The 20,619-nt window shown below is 41.2% G+C and overlaps 1 protein-coding gene across 2 annotated transcripts in view; it reads right to left on the bottom strand.

Moving 5' to 3' along the window:
* Positions 1–20,619, bottom strand: part of LOC105693012 (prolyl 4-hydroxylase subunit alpha-1) — an 87,206-nt gene that overhangs the window by 65,557 nt on the left and 1,030 nt on the right. The window contains exon 1 of one of the 2 annotated variants that reach the window (XM_048656779.1): positions 13,089–13,206. The exons of the other annotated variant lie outside the window; for it this stretch is intronic. The gene's annotated coding sequence lies outside the window, so the exon portion shown is untranslated. Of the gene's footprint in view, positions 1–13,088; positions 13,207–20,619 lie in introns of those variants that run through there. 2 annotated transcript variants of the gene reach the window in all.

Below are 20,619 nucleotides of genomic sequence, written 5' to 3'. Positions count from 1 at the left end.
TCCAATGTCAAAAAATGTGTACGTCATCTTTGCTGAAAATCTCTAGTGGTGTATCACCCAAAAAAAATAGGGGGATGTGGGGCAAAACGGGATATTCGAGGAAAGCATGAAAAAAAAATTCAATTTTTTTCGATCGTTTCAAAAAATGTCTAAAAAATTTTTGGGGTCCCCTATTTTTCCCCACCGACTCCTATTTATCGGATGCATCGTGTTTGGTATTCGAAGCTAAATTTCGTGCGAAAATTGGATCGTTGCAAGATTTTCCGATTCCTCTTCACATCGCGTTACGATGAAAGTTTCGGTTATCTCCGAGTCTCTCGGTGGTCATATCCCTGGGAATTCGGGGACGTCTGAGATATATATTTTACTCCTTTCCACGATAGATACGGTTTTTTTTAGGGTCGGTTGGTAGCCAGTTAAGAAGTTAAATGTCAAGTTGAAGAGTTAGAAAGTTCCCGACTCCTTGCGACCGACCTTATTGTTGGTAATTAACTCGAATTAGCGATGTCTTACCTATATCTCCGGTCCGAACGACAAAACGACGGTAAAACAGAGATCGAGACATCTCTAAAACCATGGAATAAATTCCGAAATTAACTCGACGATTTTTTGAATAATTTTTTGCACGCCGCAAATAGAACTTGTTTGAAAGGTAAACTTTTGCCACAATAACACTCGGAAATGTGTGTAAATTTCAAAGAGTAAACTTTTGGGAAAGGTATCGAATCGGGTCAATAGTAAACCTTGACTCGGATGCGGAATTAATTTCGAACCTTAGGTATACAGTGAACCTCGACTCGATTAAAATTATTAGTTTAAGGTGAAAATTTTTCGACCTCACGCCATACTTACCCTGCACCGAGAGAGATCGATCGCTCAACGATATTTGTAATTGTGTTTGCTCCGTGGAAACGAAGGATGAAAATCTCGAATCTCCAGCACCGACGGGGTCCCGCAGGACGATATAGTTTATGTGGACCGGGTTAAGGGTGCTGGGGCGTAAAATCGAAAAAAAACCCCGACCTGTTTTGCCGCTCGGATCTTAGAGGCCGTAACACCTACACACGCGCACACCCAAGGGCAAACAAAACGAAACGTTTACCTTATGCGCCCAGGGGATTCATATGTAAATCGGTAGGTAAGTGCGGCTATAGTACCTGACTTTTGGCGGGTAATATAAACGACAAAAATGACCGGCCCCGAATTTCGGAGACATTAGTCACTGTCGAGAGCAGAAAAAGCAACGAACGGACTCACCGTTTCCCGCTAGTAGCTCCGCATTCTCTTTTCCCTCCGATTCGTTTAATTTCAATATTCAGCATCGTGAAAAATTTAATTAATTGAAATGCAAGATGTACATATACACTCTGCGTGTACATTTCACCCATCCCTAGTACCCGTTATTTATACACTTTCGCATACGTGTGTATACAGAATTCGCGCATATCTATACGTATGTAGGCAAGCTGTACGGTATAATCGACTGGGTGGTTTGTAATTCATAGATATGTGCACGTTTATATTTTCGCCACGTTATACTCGGTCTGCCGGGAAATAATGAAATGAAATGGAACTACCGTATCCGTTGAAAATGGCATATACCCCGTGAAGGGGTTGTTTTCTATTTTTTCCATTACAGCCGCCCAGCATTTCTTCTAACCTCGAGCGATTCGGATCGATCCAATTATTCCACGATTTATATTCAACGCGTGAAACAGCTAGACTGAAATAAAAGTTTCATCTTTAAACCTTCAACTTGTTCAATGTCGACGATGAGAGGAAAGAGCAAAAAAAAAAAACAACAAAAAAAAAAAAAAAAAAAAAATGGCGGAAAGAACGAAACTAACCGCATTCTGCATCAGGCGCACGGGGTTCAGCCCTCGTAAATACACCCGGAGTAAAAAGTGCAAGACGCGTTTGTCTTCGGAAAAAAGGACGGTACACTCCTCCGGTATCTAGAGGGTAACAATCATCGGTTGGATCTGTAACGTTCTTCCGTTATTGTACGTTAATGGATTCCGGGGAGTTGGGAGTCAAATTATCAGGAGGCTCGAATTCCATCTCCACTCGTGTGAAATTAATTCTCACCGTCTACAGGGACGTGAAATGAAAATGGGTTTGCACAATTAGAAGCGGTATATATACGTACAGGGGGCTGAAGATATCTCGAAAATTGTTCGCGACTCCGAGTATACGATGACGTTCCGTTCCGATTTTTAGTTCACATAACCTGCAAATACGCCGTGTTATTTTTGATGGAAAACTGATTGTTTTTTCGCGATAAGCGAAGGTGGGTTCTGGTTGTTGCTTGAGAAATTTCTCAGTAAGCCCAATGTTGATCGCGAAGTAATTAGACAATGGAGGAGCAGTCTTGTCCTCGACACTCCGCTAGAAGCGATAACGATACCGGCTACAAAGAATCGGTGATGTACGAGTCAAGTGAAGTGAACGAGAGACGAAAGCATAAATACAAACAAGCCTCCCTCTTCTATCTTTCCACCCACGCGACGTGGGGGTCTGGTGGGCGACGTGAAGCAGAATCTGCTGACGACAGACGAGGAAATTGAAGATTAAGCCGCAACGTTCACCGCTGGAACCTTTGTTTATATACATATGTAAGACATCGTTGTGACTGGAGTAAAATATCGGAAATATCCCGTATAACTGAATGGAATGAATAATAGCAAAGTTACTTCGGATGGTGCACTAGTTATCCAACGATGATTTGTCCAAGTGTAAGTACGTCTTGAATTACAATATTTCGTCAACAAGAGGATGGATCTTTTCGAAAGTTTGTTTGGATTTAACGCAGCGAATTTGCGGAGCTGCAGTGTCCAATAATCCAAATATTCGAATCAACCGATGGTTCGGAGTCTCCGTCTGTAAGTTATGGTAATTCTAGCGTCATTTCGAACGGTGTCGAACACCCTAATAATCGATCGAACATAACGCAGCACAGCGCAGCCCGAGCTTGACGCCCGCCATTACCTGCCCCACCGCAAGCTTTCGGTTTTTTCTTTTCGAAAACTGACAATGAGCCAAAAACGACTTTCGCTTTTCGCTACGCGACCACCGAGTAAATACGCATTGTTTTGAATTTAAAAAAAACAAATAGACCCTGCGCTTCAAGACCGTACCAAGGACTGTCGGTTCTCGAATTGTAAATCACACATGAATTGGGCAACTTTGAGGACCACCTCGAACCCCGCGTAAAAGAGCGTGGGCACCGGCCCTCCGATGTGGTCCGAAACTGATTTATATTGAAGTATGTATATTTGACAGGCGGCGAGCCACTGCGAATGAATTTGTAACGAACAAATTCATTGGTCATTTTAATAGACTGTTCAGATACCGCTGCGGATTATGGGCTTATACTCCATCGTGTCCTGGGTCGATGCTCGCAGCTGTAATGGAAATTAAGTCGAACGAGATTGCATCACTTTTTACTCATGAGTATCGATAGGTGAATATGTCTTTCGAATTGACCGGCTTATTGCGAATGGGTCCCACCTCCTTTTTTTCACTGTAAAAAAAAGAAGAACGTAAAACAAACGTATAACAATATCGATCGATTAACGTAGACTCAAAATCAATCAATTAATTCCGACAAGTGAGAATTTAAGTTTCGTTACAAGTTTTAAGTTCAAAAATCGAAACGATTTAGAATATATTTATCGACGTTGACAGGCTAAAGATCGAGCTCCCTTGCACTGTAAAATTATGATTCATTAATATCCGAGGCTCAGCAGGGAGGAAGAAAAATTTCGCAAAAATCCGATGCCGTATACTAATAATCAACGATTTTTTCGAAGATCGGATATGCAAATAGGCGTGGGCTATTACCTTTGTTCATAAACGTACAGCCTTGGCTAAAAGTATGAGCGATCTTATAGAATTATCGATATCGCGGAATCAGCGTGGGTACGATAAAAAGAAAATGTATCAACATGATAAGGTGACATTGTCATCGTCTATAATTAATATTTATTGTCAGTAGGACCCTTCGCCCTTACGACGGCAGCGATTCTTTGGTCAAAGTTATAAGGCTGTCTAATATTTTTGGCCAAGGTTGTACATGAATTTGAAATTTTATCACCTATAGGGATTTCAGTACCTCGGGACACAAAAGGTATGAAAAAATGGCACACATTTGTCAACGGATCTTATGGCCGGGAAATTGCAATCGGCGGATGATCGAAAAAGTGTTTTAAATATTCCATTCTTTTTCATCTTCAAAAGCGAAATTCAATATCAAGGACCCTGAAATTTAGAAAGGTTCCGAACCAAGTATCAACCTTGTTGAGCTGCGGTCCAGATTTTTACCGGGCACCGAAAGTATGCTTGCAATTCAAAAAAAAATGAACAGGTGGTTTCGCGCCAGATTCGTTAATTTTTTCACCGAATGCGAACATCTAGGGACGAGCGAAATCTGTAATACTAGGACATTCGATAACGGGCACGCATACGGGATGTTTCTGTCCGCCGTTAACAAGCATAGTGCGATCGAAGAAGCGGGGGGCTCGTATAGCGTCCATTGTCCATCGTGAATTTCCCTGACCGGAAATGAAAATGGCTCGTTTCTCGCTTACAGGACCAGACGCAAACGTAGACGAACCCGTAGAAACGCCGTTATCGATTGCTAACGCAGCGACTTCGCGAACCTCCCGGATTTCCGTTCCAACTGGCTGCTACTGCCGCCGCCGCCGCCGCCGCCGCTGGTGATGGTACCGGTGCCTTCGCCTCTCTCGGGCAAATCCTGTAGTCCAAGTATACTACAGCCTGCCTCCACTAACCTGGATTCAAGATCCCCCGCTTCGAGTTCACCTAACATCTCTTCTTCGTATTTTTACTCTCCGTCTTCTCTCTTTTTTTTTTTTTTTTTTTCTCTCTCCCAAAGTTTTTCTCCCCATCGATTAGATACCGCTTCTTTTCTTCGCGCACCCGTTTGAAATGATCTTGCGAGCCCAATATCTTGGCAAAATCGGGACTCGAATCCGGCCCACCACCGATGTTGACACCCTCCGAGATGTTGGAGGTATAAAAGACTCGGGATCGATCAACGTTTCCGATAATCGAAGTGAAATTTGCCGTACTTATCGTATCACTTCGAGTACATAGATATGCAAAATGCAAACGTAGAACTAACGAGTTCCTCGAACGTCGATTTATTTGAACCGATGAAATATGTACACTTGACTGAATCGGAAGTGGCCTAGTTAGACTCTGCGCGATGAGATTTAGGTTGGCAAAAAATATCCCTAGTGGACATTTACGCCTCCACCTCTGCCGTGGCGCTTCTGTGAATTCCCTCTAGGGATATTTTGTGACAATTTAAATCCCATTGAGTAGAGTCTACCTACACCACTTGTGATTCAGTCGAGTGTACATGCTCAAAATTCCACGATCTCTTACCGTATATTGGAAAGCTATAAGTACGTGGAGAGTGAATTCGGAGAATCCCTTGAAAGTTTGGAAACGATCTGCAGAAATACGTGAAGCTTGTTATTAATGTTTTTGAAAAATGTTCCAGGGGTAGAACATTGTACGGCAAATTCGACTAGCATCCCAATTATCTATTGATGCTGGTTCTATATGTATATCGAACTGGTTCTATATAATCTACCGGTTGGGGGGTATCAACATTTTCCCGGAAGTGGAAAATCGAATGTGCATAGAGAAGCTTATCTCTCTCATGTGTGTTGCGGAGCGCAAAAGTTGGGAAAACTTTTTGGAAACTGCCAATGCAAATCCCACAGGGTTTTCACGTGCGCGGTACATGACTCGTCATATCTGAATTCGGCACTGAAAATACGATAGATACGAAAATTATAGTTTCATAACTGCGGAATGGCTGATGGGCTCCAAATGGTATTCTGTTCGCTCTCAGATTTGCCCCAATTATTTCGGCAAAATTTCATTCTCAAAGTTTAGTATAGTGAAGCTTTTTCATCTATTTAGTTAGTATTCTTTTCTGACAAATATCTGCGGTCATCTTTTTACTACAAATTTACCAAACGCTGTGGAGTAGTGACAGCTTTTCAGATTTTTTTTTTTACAAAAATACCGAACGATGTACGCCAGATACAGAATAATTTTGAACTTTTGTAATATGCGATTGAATTTCGTGGAAAAATAATTACTGCAAATTTCTAAAAGTCCGTGTCAACCACATGCGTGTGCAACGATGCACGCACGTTATCGAATAAAGGTAAAAATTTGAACGATTTGAATTCATAGATATCCGTAGTGTTTTTCTTTCAATTATTCGCATCGATGATCTTTACATGGGAATGTTTCGCGAATACGAACCGCTCTTACCGAGAACGGCCTCTGTGCAGAGGGCCGTAAACACACAGATAATGTGGGTGAGTACTGGCTTCCGTTAATTCAAGACAAACAGAATTTCTAGCGCACGCTTTGATCAATTTTCGTCGATCGATCGCCGCAGACGTCGGTATGATCGAACGATCGACGTAATTGAAATCTTGGAGAAGCCACCCGCATGTACCTATTCGCCAACGGTCGATCATTAGCGAAGATTTAACGAAATCAAGACCGAAGAAATTTTGAAACTTTCAATGTGCAATCAACCCTCGAACTTGGCGACGAGTTTTTATCGGAAGCTAGAGGGACGGTGGGAAAATCGTTGCAGGTTTCCATTTCCATCGCGATAAATCAAACCGTTTTTAAGGTTATAACTGCAAACGTCGCGATTTGGAATCGCGTGCGTACATACCGCGGTATAATTGTGAATAGATAATGATCGTAGAAGAAGGAGATGCAGCTGCGAGGAGATGGTCTCCAAAGGAATTAGTTGAAAAAAGAAGATACACGATGTAGAATAAATAACTAACAGGCAGAAGACTAATACGGCGAACGAGTGGACGGTGAGCAAGCATCGTATTCAACTGTCGAACGAACGTTGCGCCTATGGCCTCGATTCACGTCCATAATAGAATCTGCGCGATGACGTAATTCACCAGCAACTGAACAGTGAAATAATACACGTAGTGAGAAAAACCAGTCGGAACGTACAGACGCGCTATGATACGAAATACGATAGAATCCCCAGAAGATGGAATCGTCCGCAAGCTTACATATCTCGTAATTGTGAAACGAGATACTAGACGTTCACTTTTCCCAAAACCAGAACCAGCAACGGCATTAGGTACCCTTGAGACCGATTGTTGAAAATTTAATTAAACAATAGGAACATAGCTCACGCTATCCCCTTACGTACAGAGAATTCCTATGACGAAAGGCATGCAACATCGGAATCGTATAGTAAAATACATATACAGGTATGCGCAATGAGACTTGCTGTGTAATACAACCGCCAAGATATAATTAGGCTCGTATTTCATGCTCTCGGCTACAGCTATTCCGACTCAAAAACGGGTTTCGGTATCTTTTGACAGCCTTTGAAAGAAACTGTACAGACACAAAACGGTAAAAATTTAGTCCACTTCTTGGATTGGAGGAGTAAAAAATAGTTTTCGCTCATTTCGCGTTATTTTCAACGACCTACGAATGGAGTTTCGCGACCCCAACATTTTTTAGATGAGCCCGTAACGAGGCGACAAAAAATCATCTGCAGAGTCAAATGGGAGATGAAGTTTTTTGCGCCTCCAACATTTTCGACATTAATTTTGGAATTAGGTTAGACAAACGATGAAATGAAATGTAGTTCTGAAAATTTGGTGCCCTTTTCGTTTTTGGGAATTGTGATCTTTCGAAGGTAATTGTACAGATGATGGTAAAATTAATTCGCAAAAACTAAAACTCCCATCTTCGGCAATGACTTCTATGACAAATAAGACAAAAAGTTGAATGTTTCAATTTTGCAGCTTCTGGATTCTTTCAATCTGATGAAATCGAGATTTCCGACAAGTCTGAAGTTTGCAATGAGTTGCACAAATTTCACACGAATCAGATTATTCGCACAAGTCCCACACTCTTTTTCTTGCAACGCCTGTTGCGAAAAAAAGGATGATTTGAGAGAAAAAATCCTTTCCAAATGACCAAAACTCCAAGTTGGATCATGGATTGCATTATTCGTATCAGAGGGCGTAAGCGTTACATAAATGTACACTTCTATTACAGTGTTGTAAATACATACATATGTGTATGAATGGTGTGCAAAGCTTGTAGGTTATGGCAAAGCGCGCAAGTTTCAACAAAGGATTAGAGTAGCAAATAAAGTATTTCGCCCATGCGCTAATTTTATCGCCTTATGCAGGCTAAACCAACACCGAGAATCACACTTTTTAGCGAGGTGCATGCGGAGATTATGCATGTGAAATTTACACTATACTCATCCGTGTTGCACACACGTTCTTAGAATCGTCGAAACAAGTGTCTCTTCAGATGTTTAATCGAGTACGTACATCTCCGGAGTTCAAATTAACGAATGTAAGTTTATTCTTCCAATCGATTCGGTTAAATTGTTGCAAAAATTGGGACCAACTGTGGCGCGGAGAGAGAAAAATCGGATGGGTTGTTACTTAAGCTTTAGGTATATCAGCGACCTTGTTTGCCTAAGGTCTCACTCAGTATTCGCATATTTCTGTAATATCCCTCTTCTGAGGAAGTTCGTGATTCTTCATCCTCCGCAAAGGCTGAGTAGGAGGGAAAAGGACCGATTCCTTTTGTGCAAACTTTCTTCCACGTTGTATACGCGAACGTATAATAATATGACATTGTAAATAGTTGTTTGTTACACTAGTTCCACCATATATCTTTTTATTTATACCGTATTCAGTTGTTTGTATTTCAGTTGTACTCGTGGGGTTGCTAAAATATTCCATGAATCAATACCGGGAATTTCATCGGCCGTAAAGTTATATACAGATTTTTCAAATGTTTTTACGACGTGAATATAGCGTTAGAGAAGAGTTGCCTAACAGCGTACACACGTATACTTCGCTACATGTATTACGAAACGAGTTTAAATGATATTTTTTATGTCTAATTCAAGGATCAGGTTCAACGAACAAATTTTACCGGCTGTTTATATCGCGATAAGTGTGTCGAAATTAAAGAAGACGAGAACAAAATATTTTTTCCTACGTAGCCACGATGGAAACGTACTCGTTCTTTTGCGTCGGAGTTTTCGAGAAACTTTATCTCATATATATATATATATATACACGCAGGAAATTCCGGCAAATCTTTTCACGAAATTCAAAAATTTATTGCACGTAATATCGAGCCGGGGTAGATTTGACTTTACGTTGATGTTTCAGGCGATCGCCGATATAGCGCGGGAGGAGTTCGAATAAATGACACTCGAAAGTTCGTTGAGAATCCCGTCAATTTTATCGCGAGGGGGTGGGTAGGTAACACACATATATCGGTATACCTATACACGTAACACCGAATCGCGGGGTGAATCCTCAACCGGGATAATTCGATTTGAGCGAGTCGAGGTCGATGGCTAAATCAAATTTAAACACGCCCAGAAGACTCAACCTTTACTATTATATACGGAAACGGATATATACTCTTTAAACATGTAAGCTGCTGGCCGATTCAATTGTGTATTGACTTCGATAAATTAGTAAGTTGAGGTTAAACCACCGGCAGTTTGCAAATTCGCTCGACATTTTGCGCTTATCGCGAAACTACGTCGTACCGTAACGTACGTACGTACAAGAGTACGAATAATGGAGGTGGAAAGAGAAGCCGAGAAAAAGGAAAAGCGCGAACAACCGTTACGCCGTGTGTACAATATAAGCTTTTGCCGAAATATAACTTGAAAGGGTGAAAGCGCGGAGGTCTTAACTCGCGCTTAAATCGTAAGTCAAAAGATATTTGTAAGCCTTTGAAATGGAACGGGCTTTTCAAAGCATTCCCTTGGGTCGGACAAAAAGTCCTTCAAAGACCCCGAAACCCGGAGGTGTTGAGCCGAGAGTGAAGTGCGCGTATGTGGCTACCTACCTTCCGCGGTCGCTGGTCGTCCAGTTCCAGAAATAAGATTTGCCAATCTCGAGTCGAGATAAGCGAAGGAGGCGATACAGTTTGCACGAAATTTACCTTTCGTTCGTCGACGCACAGCCGGAAAACATGGCGTCACGATGCACGTGCGGAAAACAGACCACGTTTTTAATACCGGATTCGGAATAGCGCGTACACTTTTTTCCCTTCTTCCGGTTGGCTAACACGTTGCGGTAACGAACCGATCCTTTTTTTTTTTTTTTCTCTTTTTCGTTCCATTCGTTCGGTGAGGGTTCGTTTTTACGGCCTCCCGCGCGAAAAAAATTTCCAGCCGTTATCGAGTGTGGCTGTATTCTTCGATAACCTCTTGGTGAAATTATCGAGCCGTTATCACGTCGGAGGTTTGAAAAATTCGGAAAGTAGGCACGTTCGCGATTCTCTTCCGTATGGTTATCTGCCGCTTCGTCGCCGGCACGATCAACACGAGGAAGAATAAAAGCCGATTTCTATTAGAATTTCGTTATTAATCAATGGATTTTTGGACCCCGAAAACTCTCTTTATTATCCGGGCTATACATAAGGGTGAGTTGTTTACGCAAACTTTTGAAAGTGAACGTTGTAAGGAGTATTTTAAAATTTCTTCGTAACATCGTTCAAAGTTTTGCTTTATCCCGTATTGATAATTTGGCAAGATTAATTAATCGGAAAATAATCGCGATGCGGTGCGGAATTTCCTTGTCCAAAAAAAGTGCGGGTATTTTACGGCAGAAAATTTACGGCCTAAGCTATATGCCGAAGTGTGGGTTTCTCTTTCCTCGCAATCTCGAGGTCAAGATGAGTAAATTGGTATCTAAATTGCGATCGACGCATTTGTTGCCAATTAACGATTTACGATCTTCTCGTCAAAGCAGAGGAGAGCCGGCACGAGGTCGAGACCGTATCTTACGATCAAAAGGATTACCCGGCCAGTATGGAGGCGAATAGAAAGTTTGAGGATAACCTTAATCCTTTTGATCATGTGATTTACTCGTTAGGTGGAAAATCGGTTGGCAATTGATCGGAACATGGCGGTAACGGTTCAGAATCAACCTTCGATATTGACTGATATAGTAACGCGTACGTCGCGTCAACTGAACCGTTTTACCCAGAGCAACGCAACGGCAGCGGTTATAACATTTTCCCAGTCGGCATCGAAACGCCGTGACTGTACGTACGTACATAGGTATTGAAACTGCGGCGGTACGACCACCGAGTCACCTGTATAAATTATTCATGCGTTCCAAGATATTCCCTTAACATTTCGATGCAGCTGAACCTCCCTCCACGTCTGCAATTGGCGCGATAGCGCGACCCGAGTGCACGTTGTATACACGTATGGGGCATCGCCTGCCAAATCGTCCACCTTGTAACCTGACCCTGAACATTTGTTCATTTCTTTTTTTTTCTTTTTTTTTTGTCAAAGAAACATCAAGTTATTGTTTGCACGTCGAATCATTCGAGCTGTGTTGAAAAAAAGAGATCGTGACTTGTTTTGGAAAAAGTTCACACACAATTTCCGTGAAGCGCAAATTTTACAACCGTTACATTTATTTGTGATTCGTTTTTGTTTGAGATTTCATTTTACAAAGGAATATGGAATTGATCAAGATACCGTTCGAATAGTTTGTTTTTTTTCGGTAATCGCGATGAAAACTGTCTTTTTTTTTTCTTAAATTTCGAAAATGTAAAGCAGGAAAAATTTTTAATGCTCCTACTGAATTATTTAAAAATGAACAACAGAAAAAAAAAAAAAATAGAAAGCAGAATCCCACTGGGTTTTGTACCCCAATGAACGATCGGTTTTTATGATAAAAATATTTTCCCGGTGTATTCAGAATACGATTGTAGTTTTGAAATAAATTGATGAAAATACATCATTTCGTAGACGAGGCAGGCTTATTGGGTAAGAAAGCACTTTGAAACAGTGAAATAGTCCGGGCTATTTGCCCGCGTGACTTTTTGACACGAAATATCCCATACCTATACATACACAGGTTAAATCATACTCGTGTGTAAAGCATACTCTAGAATTCTGCCATACTCTGGAGCCAATATAGGTTACAGATTCAAAGTGGCTTCGTGTGAAATTCAGTCGTCCACCCCATAATCCCGGACCTGAAGCTTCTGCAACAGGACTATCCAACTTTGGCAAGTGCATATATAGGTGTACGCGCCATACGTACACACAACCGAAGTTTCGACGGTTTTTTTTTCTAGTTTATTTTTCGTCCGTTTTATTTTGTTTCGTTTCGTTTCGTTTTTCGAAGCACGTTGCACCGCTGAAAGTACAGGTATAACGATAGCGGGGAAAAACTTTAAATTGGTAATCTGCAAACTGCGAAAAACTCGGGTGATCTTTTTTTTCCCTCCTCCACCGTTCATTTATCGGTAACGATAACGTATAGAAAAATTTTTGTTATTACCGCGGACCGAAAGTGACATTGAATATATTATTTGAAATTGAATTTATACGTCATCGCGGGCGTTCGTAAAACCCCCCGCGGGACGTCAGACGGAATGAAGAGGGAATGCAAAAAATCATTACTTTTAATTGAATCTCCGGTATTATTAGGTGGGCAGTGATTAAACGAAATTGTTATTATAATTCCTATACGCCAAGTATAACATTAAAAACATTATTACTACGAAGTCCGTCGTGTCTTCGAGTAGTAAAATTTTACCGCCGAATTAACGTTTGTCGTGAAAATTAAAAGTAACCGATACGCGTGGGCCGCGTTTGCTCTATCATCGTTGTTGTTATTTTTTCATTTACAGTTAATTAAAATCTTGTTGATTATCCCGGCGAACGGCGAAGGTCGGGATCGTTTCGAAAGGCGCGACCCCGCGCGACTACTAGTTGCAATTAAGGTAATGAGAAGTTTCACTACACGCCTGCGCCGGGCTAGCGACGGGTTTTCTCAACGATAATCCCATTGATACATCGCACCTGACGGCATAATATTTGCGTAAACGTCGACTATCGGCTTGACAATTTCACGCCGCCTTCTCCGCCACCTGTGACCAACGTTAATCTCATTTCTCAGACGAGCGCGAACGCGCGAACGGTTTATATGCGGTGTTCGAATCTCTCGCGACTACACCTACCTACCTACCTTCACCTCTACCGATCTTTTCGCGGGACCGAACGAAACGTATCGTCGCCGGGGCGCCCTCTCCTCGTCCTCCTCCCTCTTCGAGCGTCTCTCGTTCGCGTGTATCGAGTGTCAAAGCGAAGAGGCGGTAATATCGAATTGCCGCGTGTCAAAGTAGAGCAGGTTCACGCGAGATTACCCGGGTTATGATTTATAGATGGAATATAAATAATAACGTGGGCATATATACTCCGCTCAAAGTTCGCGTGAACCTTTTTCCTTTCCCATTTCATGCGGGATTTATACGTACGTATGCGGTTGTGTTTCTTTTTTCTTCTCAGATCCCAATGAAAAGGTTGTCGCGATGATTTATTCCACTTTACTTACGCTCGACGTGCAGTACACTTTGCATGTCGAGACCGTACGAACAGGTACTCGCGCACTACTCTAATAATTCAAATTTTAACGATTCTAAGTCGTACTCCGCACGTGCGGATTCTAAAAACTTATCTCGGATTCTAAACGTTGATTTACGATCAAACCGGACATGTAGGTTTTCAAAAAATAAAAATCAACAATAAGCGAGGCCTACTCGTTTCCGCTAACCATTCGATAATAAAAACCAAACTACGACCTAATTATACGTTTTTCAATTTTTTTTTCTCAACTGATATTCTGAAGTCTATAAGAGAAGTTATACTATCGTAGGATTTCGTGGTCATATAGGTTATAAAAAGGGACGTGTAAATCAAAAGAAAAAAAAAAAAAAAAAAACAAAGAAAAAAAGGCAATTCTTTGACGGGATAAGACTGAACGAATTTTGACGGACTCGCCGGGTGTATCTCCGTCGTGCAATTTCAAAGAGCACTGCACACGATGTTTACATGCGCACAAGTGTTGCACGGGTGTATAACAAACATTCGCGAACACGTGAAAGATCCACGTGATGTATATATACATACGTATGCATATATATATGCAGATATTTACACTTGGTAGTGAAGTTTCGTCGTAGTTTCGCCGGTTTATTTGCTCACATTTCCCTACGCGAACAATAGGCGAAAGGTGGGGTGGGGGTGGGGACGACATTCGGAACTATACGGAGGAAAACTTGCAGCTCAACTGTGTTTGCTGGTGCAATGTAATCAGCGGAATACAACCGAGCTAAATGATAAATTCACTTGTACGCTTAGCGATGATCCAACAAGATTTCGATATCCGCGGACATTTGCGCGCGTTCGGAGCGCACCGAGCGACGGGCTATCGGGGTCGCCGTCATTTTTTTTAACTAGCATTTTTATCGACGCGGTTGATAAGTCGTGAACCTGCGATTTCTTTTTTGTTTTGTTTCTCTCGAACATTGGAAGGAGGGGTAATGCACCGCGTTTAACAAGATTCCGTTTCCCGTTTGCTGGATTACGTTGCACTCCGATGTTGGCCGGTAGCGTAAGTTATCCTACCGCGTTTTCCCGATTGAAGGGAACGGGCGGATCCGTCGCGATTCGTCGATGCGGAGACGGTGAAAGAGACGCTCAATTAAACGTACGTACAAGCGTTATGCACTAGTCGTTATTGACTCGAACTCGGAGTTCGAATCACCTGTGTTTTGCGAGGGAACGAAACAAGGAGGAGGAACAAAAAAGTTAAAAATGTCTTCATTACGGAAGTAAATGTGTATACTTTTTCGTTCGCACGTATATATGTATACGTATACGGTAAGACGGTAAACGAGAGGTCCTCGGAACAAGTTCTCAGATAATTCTTTGCTTTGTCCGACGCTACTTTGTTGGTAGAAGAGGAAAAGACTGTAACTCCGGCGCGGAAACGTGAGACGCTCAAGGGAATTCCAAGGGGAAATTCTGCATCGGGCCACCACTTCCATCCACCAAAGACTCGGAATGATTTGCATTCGTTTGCAAATTAGACCGGTCTAGTATAAGCGTTGCATGGTTTTCACGGTTCGCGATCCGCCAGTCGAGTCCCCCATCAAGGACGAGTCGGTCTCGTCTCTATGCAAATATTTTTTATTCCACATCCTTTTATTTGGTTTCTTTTCTTTTTTTTTTTTTTTTCTTTAACTCTCCGAGAAACGGAAGTCTCCAAGTTTTGCAATGCAGTTGTTACGTTGTCCTTTAGCTTAAGGTACACCAGACTTGCAAAATTTGTCGGTTGAAACACGAATAGAAAATAATGTTTCGAAGCGGAAGCTCTTCCCGGAGATGCTTCGCGGCGATAATAGAGAGAATAATTAATCACATTCATGGCTTCGCTCTCGATTAATTTTGGAAAGTCCGAGCAAATGCAACAATCGGCCTTTCCGCGTCGTATTGCGTGTATAGTTCGTATGTCAGGTGAAGGTAGGTGGGATTGTTCCGGTATTTTCATCGTCGCTCGCTCACCGCACAAGAGTCTGTAAAATAGATGAACTAGGTACTCACTTAGCTTGCGGTTACCGGAAGGTAAAACACCTCTGGCCCCTCCTCTCTCGGAACGCGAAACAATTAATTATTGTCGAAGCTCGAAACTTCCGAACAAAGTTCAAGCGGCAGCTGCCGCGACTCTCTCTACCGAATGGAAAAAGTCACCGAACAACACCACCGACACCATAAAACGACACCAACGAAAACGAAACAAGTTCGAACGAAACAAAAGAAACCGATCGAATGCTCGACCGTCCTGCACCTGATCATATTCTTTCCATCTACGGTTATCTAATAGCTAAATTTGCTAGGCCAATTTGTATAGGACAGTTAATGGGATTGGGGTACGGAAATGTTTGCATTTCGATAAAACTGATTCTCTTCGCGGAGACGATGCGAAACGCTAGTAATACGTACGAGATGGGTTTGCACTTGGTCCATCCCGCGTTTCGAATTACCGCTCTACATAACCCATACGCATGTCGGTACGCGTGTCATGTAGACGTCTAATGTAGACAGAGATGACACTGCACGGTTGGCAGCAGTGGAGAGTGTCGAGCACACCCTAAACCCGGTAGAGAACCTTCTTTATACAAAGACCTGATTATCCACCGTACCCGGGAGATGGGAGACGTTCAACTCGCTCCTAATTACCATACCAATTAATTAGTAACTGCGAAATTACAAAGCCCCGACTCGTGCCACGACTGTACCGTCGCGGTACACGCGACAGCCTGTGAAAACAGATCGTCATCAGGATCCAAGAATAGGTATATGAGCTTCTGAATTTATGACGGTAGAAATAATTCTTGAAGAACGAGAACGAGCGACCGGGATTTTCGCCAACGTAACGACGAGACCTCGCAATTTCGGTGGTTACGAAACACTGGAAGCTCGAGATTGGCGTTTGTGAACAAAAAAAAAAAAATAAAAGAAATCTGCGTCGACGTTGCAGTTTTTTTTATCAATTTTCGGGTAACAAATAATTCACGGTCCTTCGATCTTGATTCACCCCGAAATACTTCCAGCGTGAAAAAAAATTACGTCGAATTCCGTCCACCGCAGTCAATTGAAAAAAAGCGGGATGACTTATTGTTAGACGACCAGATCGATCGAATGTTGAATAGTTTTTCAATAGTATACAGGGCGATATTTGGGGAATTACATGGAAAATTGTAAAAGAGAGGCGTCGGAACTTGAACAAAATTTATAACTGAAACGCTGATCACAATTATACCTCAAAAGTGTTGTCCTTCAACGGATCACTCCAGCACTTCTTCCTTTGAGATAGTTTCTGTAGTGGATTATCTGGATGAAATATATAAATGAATAAATAGGGAAAAGTTGGGAGTCTCGGACTACCAGGTGAATCGGACTATACTCTGTAGTATAAGCGCGTTGTTTGCCCCATACTTTCCTATACTATACAGAGTTCCAATTCATCCCGTAATCCGATTTACCCTATTTTCCCCTAATGCACAATGAATATTTATGGAACGGTTAGTAACAAATACTTAAATTTATTATGTACAATATACCAATACATATATATAATGGTAACAATCTGAAAATTCATTAGTCGGATAGCCTGAAATTTCCATTGGAAAATCAAGATCTTTACAAAAAAAAAAAAAAAAGAAGTACGGTTCGCTGGATGATCCTTTATATATCTAAAAACTGGCGCGTTTCAACAAACAGGGACGGTGACAAATGGAAGAAAAAAAGTGGACGGATAAGAAGTTGTCAAAGCTAGAGCTGATCTGCTGGGTCGTGCTTTCTCGGTGACATGGAAGCCAGTTCGTATTGCAGACTTCGTGGTATCTCGAGTAGAAATGCGTGGTGATCGAACCGTAGTAGTTTCTTGATAGCTCGGAGAGCTAGGTCCCTTAATGAGTACATGGGTAGAGTTATCCTGACAAAAGTCCTCTCGATTCTTGCCGGTAATTCCTCGCGTCTCATACCTCGGTATCTAGCGAACCACGGCTCCGGGAAAAAGACCTCTTTACCGTTCACTCTGAATCTAAAACCGAGGAGATTCAGGATCACTTTTTTTTTTTCGCAGTCGATAATCTCTCGTATCCTATGGTGAAACCCCTTCCCCTTCACCGCTAATGGGCATCGTTTTTCTTTTCACCCTTGCGATAAAGAGAGTCTGAATTTATTCAGATTACGCCGTTACACGTCATCCCCGTCCGCAAGGTAGGGTGAACTTTTTTCATTTTTTATTTGTTCATTTTCATCAATACCTGTCCCTTTTTCTTTACTCGAAAATCTATCTACGGATTCCAAGACGGTTTCGCAAATAATATGTTATACAGGGTGACAGGTTTTAAGCGAAACATCTCGATACCTGGAAAACTTTGAGCGTTAGAGAAAAAAAGGTTTTCTAGAAAAGTCGTAAGGGTTCGGAGAGAAGAAACTTGGTGGGATTCACATTTTTTTTCAAGGGGAAAACTATATTTTTCAATCTGAAATCGAAGAAGATAGTGCGAAATATTCGGTATAAAAATCGTGTACCCAATTTTCCTGGGAATTAGAGTGAAGAGCAAGTGTTGAAATGTGAGGGTTTGAATATTTTGAATGAAAAAAATGGCAAAACTTCAGATGAAGCTGAACTGAGGTCAACTGACAAATCAAAATTTTATATTATTATTATAATAAATATGGTCGAAAAATGAAGAAGAAATTCAGTCGTTATCATGATTCCTGTTTTCGCAGGTCAAAAAATTGGGTAGTTTTTGATGTAAAATTTTTCATATCAACTGATCCCAGAATCGAAAATACAGCGTTCAATTTGAACAAAAAATATCAATCGCATCAAGTTTTTTGGCCCTTTTGCTAAAACATTTTTCTGTGTCATTTAAAGTTTTTTAAACATCGAGATTATTTTACTTTATAGAAACAACCACTCTTTATAAATATGTGTATGCATAGGTCTGTATTATTTTTCTAAATTTTTCTTTTCTTGAACCTGATGTAATATTTTTCAAGTTCTACCACTATAAAACCTCACGCTACTTCCAGGTTTTAAAAAATCCAGATTTTTCAAGTCTCAGTTCCTAAGATCGGAATAATTTCGTGTAACTCTTCGATCCGTTCGGAACTCGATTATGTAATAGTCAACTGCCAAAAGACTTATTTGCTATGTTATTGACAATCAGCGGAAAGAAAATCATGAAGCGCTTGAAGAATTTTGAGAAAAAGTCCTAGCGTGTTAAACAAAACTGAACTATTGTGAAAAGGTCATAAGTCCAGAGTCGGTCGTCTTTTTCATTTTCGAGGCCCAACTAGTCTCATTCAAAATAGTTGGCTAGTTCGTAAGATTTCCGTTGAAGATTTTTCAAGCCACGGGTTTTCACGATTTACGACCATTCGTTTCCGCAAAAAAAAAAAAAATGCAAAAAGTAGTTTTTCCCAGATAAGCGGATCGAAGTTGTTGGATCAAGTCGAATTGGTCCTAGCGAAAAAAAAAAAAACAAACTACCGAAATAGAGAGGATAGTGACACAAGCGAGTGAGAGACTTGAAAAATGTTGACTCTGGCAAAAGTAAGAAGATCACCCTACTCTACGGGGCTGGTCTTAGACAAAAAGATTCCGGGGAGTCTCTCACCTGTCCCTCGTTTCCTCGTCGATAAATATCCAAGGATGTGTAACGAAGGTATTGACGTCCAAGTAGTCGCCGTGCGTCAAGACTTTGTAGTGAACTGCGTGGCCGTCGTAATCGATCCAATAAACTCCAACATTCCGCCAAGTCGTATTCACGAATCTTACAAAGGAACTATGAATGTTGTTGATCGAGCGCAGAATGGCCTGGTCGTTGGCTCCTTCCAAGTTCATGACGAAGTTCTCTCTACGTCGCCCTCTTTCTTTACTTTCAATTCTTGCACGAGCTACGGTCGCAACGAGTTTCGATTTTTCCAAACTCCGTCAGTTTGACGATAGACGCACAAAAATAAAATGAGTGGAAGAAACGAAATCAAAAATAAAGAAGAAAAATTACTCCCCGAAGCCCTCTCGCTGCTGAATTATCTTCTCAAATCTCCATACCCGACTACGACCCGAGCACTGAAATCAAAATTTAATCCATTTCACTTTATAGATTATGATTGCGGCCCTGAATTTTCTGCTTATCATATCTAACAATAAGCAGTGAGATCGTAACGAACACACTGCACATGGTTTCTTTCTCACAGTTACATTTTCTTTTCATTCGAAAGAGCCTCGAGCTTTTTCGGGGTTCTACAAGTACAAATATTTTTTCTACGGACGGATGGTCTGCGCAGGGATATAACTAATTATTGGATTTTTTTTCATCAAGAAAAGAAGATACATTTTGAATCTATTAGAACGAAAAAAAGCAATAACCTGCTATATACTGCACGCTTGTATACGTGTACACATACATGATACATATATACATATATATATCTATGCGATGAAGTTGAATTGCGAAGAAAAGAACAATATATTGCGAATCAAGAATAAAAATAATGCGATAAAATGCTTCGGGCCGTAGCGGGGGAGATTTTACAAGTGAAATTTGAGGATATACGTAACTTCAACCAAAAGAGCACAAACGATAAAACAAAAGCATTCAAATCACGGTTGTTCAGACGAAAAGTACGAGTGTAAAGAAGAGCTTCTCCACAATTTGTCGAACTAAATTATTTTTTTTGCGATATTGATGTGCCCTTCGGACGGCATATGAGGCTTGAATTTCATATTGAGAACCAGGGAGCCACAAAAATTTCGAATTTCAAAATTGTAAATAAAGTTTTTGTTCGCATTACTTCTTGTCTGAATCGTTTCACTCGCTCATACGAGTCGTACGCTCTTATCACAGCAACCATATGTTGGGTTAGGTTACACCCTTCCGATCCTTAACACTCGAAATTAACAATAATTTCCGAGAGACTTATCGACACAAAAATGATATACATATGAAAAAAGAAACCAACAAAATAAAGACAAAATCCTAATGCATGCGACATTGCCGAAAATTCTAGGAATTCGCTGAACGGGTAAAATGGATGATAACGGAATTTGAGCCATAAAACAATAGTGCGCAAATGATAACGACAGTTGCACACCTGCACGAGCAGAAATTAATAAGAAAAATTCCTCAAATCTC

The sequence above is a fragment of the Athalia rosae genome, chromosome 6 (genome assembly GCF_917208135.1).
Source record: "Athalia rosae chromosome 6, iyAthRosa1.1, whole genome shotgun sequence".
Classification (NCBI taxonomy): domain Eukaryota; kingdom Metazoa; phylum Arthropoda; class Insecta; order Hymenoptera; family Athaliidae; genus Athalia; species Athalia rosae.
This window is presented reverse-complemented; position numbering and strand designations above follow the sequence as displayed.